Genomic DNA, 3,429 nt, shown 5'->3' on the forward strand with positions numbered 1-3,429 from the left:
CATTTCAGGAAGCGATCGTTTCCGGCCTCATGTGACGTTTGACAGACACTGTTTTCCTCACTGTAAATATAGCCTACCACTTGCACACTCAGTGCATATAATAACCAAGGAGTCCCTCAGAAGGCAGGGGTTTAGTGAACGCTGCTGTCTGTGGGGGGGACACACTCCAAATTGCGCGCTAGACTGTCCATTTATCAAAACAAATTGATAATCTCTATCAGGGATGGGCAACTTTGATGGGGTTGGGGGCCCTAAGCGAAGTTTAAAAGTTAATTTCCTGCAATTCTACACATTTTGCCATGGGGCGTAGAGAACATTTAGCAATTGAATAACTACATTCATGCAATTCGACTCATTTTACCATGGGGCGTAGAGAAAAATGTGCCATTTTTTACAGTTAATTTCCTGCAATTCTACACATTTTGCGATACGGTGGAGAACAATGTTGCAGTTTTTAATATGATATCTGACTAAGAGTGACTAACAAAATCAATGGGCCCCCCCCTCCCGGTTGGTAATTCGACCATGATTACAGTTTAGATAGCTGGCTGCGAGACTAATTTACAATCTAAAACATTTTAGCTGACGTGGGCTAATTGAGTGACTGTCAGTAGCTAGGTTTCCACCCAATTGGCGACAGATTTTTATGCGAATATTCTAAAATCTGCATAAATAAAATATTATAATTTTCCCACCAGAGATGTATTTCCATCAAATTAACTTGTTGCGGATAAAAGTCTGTGCGTGATGAGGTAGTACACGTAAAAATACATTTTGCGGTTAAATTTCCATGTACTGAATAAAAAATACAAATTAAATGGGTTTTCCTTGCATTTTCAACTTTTTGATTTTGTCACAAAAAAATACTGTTTATAGCAAATGTGCCCACTCTGGTATTGGCATGTGCGCTCTAGCCAACAGCTGGCAGATACAGTGCGGGTATAGCATACATGATGAGATTACTTTGGACAAAAGAGAGAGATTATTTTAATTTGTAAAACGGCAGCCAAGCATCGATCATTGTGTCACCAGAATAAGACCCTTGATATGTATTGGAAAGGAACATCAAGCTCATTACTTTGCACTTTCACCACCCTGTGAAGTTCATCATAATTTATTTCATCTGTAGCCTAGTAAACTGCATGCTTTCCAGAGTTGAACATGGATCTGTGGGCCTACAAAATCCCTGGCCTATATCACATGGAGAAATTCACATTCACCTGCATTATTTTTGTGATGATACATTTCAGTCTGATTTAGATATGAAAGCCTGGGGGGTCTGGACCTTTATGACACGGCCTGTTTCCCTACAACGCTACACTGGTGAGAGTGGTGGGACAATCCCTCAGTCTTTGTTCCCATTGGGGCACAACAACACATGAGATATAATATAATATATCATATAATAGATATAATAGTGTTGCCTCCTTGTATCTAAACATAGGCCTACTACTGTCTCTGTAAAGAGGTCTGGACCTGGCACAAGACAGGTTGTTCAAGTTCCAGAGCTGATGGAGCTGTTCCCCTTCAATTGCTACACTACTGCAATGATTTTTGGATGAGGGTCTGCCAATTCCACCACGGTTCGGTTTTTCCACGTCTAGGATGATGCATATATTTTAAGGTCTTCAGTCTTTGACAGAAGAACATAATTAAAAAACGTGTTGTTTTCAGTTAAAAGTGGTAGTCTAATCACAGAGAGATCAAGTCACCTTTTCTCTGTAATTACTCTAGGGTCATGTAGTTTAAATATTTCCCCAATAGAGGGAGCCAGAGTATAGGAGATGAGAAGCAGTTTGGCTCATCAGCTGATGAACAGATGAAAATGTAATGTAGTAATGGTTATTTAGCAGACGCTTGTAAACAAAGTGATTTGCAGTTACCACACATTTTAAACTAAGTATCTATGACCCATGCAAGAATCAAATCCACAAATATGTTGTAGCAAACACTATGCTCCAATCAACTGGGCCCTTGGAGCCAAATGTTTATGAAGGGATACAGGCCATATTTGTACTTACTGTTAATGCCTGATAGCCATTATGTTGCTGAATAGAATGCATTCAAATTAAATTTTATGCATGTTTTTGCTTACCATAACTAATAACTGTGGTTATGTTGCTGCGATCACTGTTGGTGATCTAGATATGCCAAAATACATGCTGCCAGCAATGCCAGGAAGCAACCCTGGCAAATTATACCAGAAAACAAAATTAGAATTTTAGCCTCAAAGGACAATTTTTAGTAATTTTCTATTTTGTCTAAGATAGAGTATTCCCAACTTCCCAACTGACTGTGGTTGGCATTGAAGATGTAATCTCTGAGCTGATAAAAGGCCCTCTACTTGCCTGCCAGAGGAATGATTTACTGGGTCCAAATGTGTAACCCCAGACCTGAGCTGTATCATATTGGAAAAAGGGAAAATGACACGTGACTTAGTTTCTTTGATCTCCTCTCTCTCGCTCTCTGTGGGGGTGTGTGCTCTGGGAGAGGCAGCCAAGACTGACAGGTAAAGCTAAGTTGGGATAGAGGGGGAGGGAGGGAGTGAGCGAGATAGAGAGAGGGAAAGCGGGGGAGAAGGAGAGAGAAAGAGAGAGGGAGAGAGAGAATGCCAGGTGGGTGGGAGTGCAGAATAAGGACAGAGAATGAGATGAAAGGCAGTCCTGTGTAAGTGATCTGTGGTTCATCTTGGCTAGATTTACAGTACATCATTGAATCATATGTTGGCTGGTTATAGTGTAAATCAATCATTACATTTGGTATGGCAATGTATACCATGGCATTGTTGAATACTTCTTTCTGATTGGCTTGAAGGGCATTCTAAAGCGTGCATTATTTCCCTTTATAAACTGGGTGGTTTGAACCCTGCATCCTGATTGGCTGAAAGCCGTGGTATATCAAACCGTATATCATGGGTATGACAAAACATTTATTTTTACTACTCTAATTACGTTGGTAACCAGTTTATAATAGCAATAAGGCACCTCAGGGGTTTGTGATACATGGCCAGTATATCACGGCTGTACGCAGGCACTCCGAGTTGCATCATGCGTAAGAACAGCCCTTAGCCGTGGTATATTGGCCATATACTACAACCCTTCAGGCCTTATTGCTTAAATAAAGCACAGTATATTTGCATGGAAGAATTCAATGACTATAGTCCATTCTTACATGTTCTATATTTGATCTGGTTTTGAAAGCAAACATAGAATTGAAGACACATTAGCATTGTTGAATTCAAGTTTCATAATGGCAAGCTAAGATTGATGGTTTGGTTTGCCAAACTAGCAAGCTGTGGTGGAAAAAGTACCCAATTGTCATACTTGAGTAAAAGTAGATACCTTAATAGAAAATGACTCAAGAAAAAGTGAAAGTCACCCAGTAAAATACTATTTGAGTAAAAGTCTAAAAGTATTTGGTTTTAAATAT

The sequence above is a fragment of the Salmo salar genome, chromosome ssa12, assembly GCF_905237065.1.
Source record: "Salmo salar chromosome ssa12, Ssal_v3.1, whole genome shotgun sequence".
Classification (NCBI taxonomy): domain Eukaryota; kingdom Metazoa; phylum Chordata; class Actinopteri; order Salmoniformes; family Salmonidae; genus Salmo; species Salmo salar.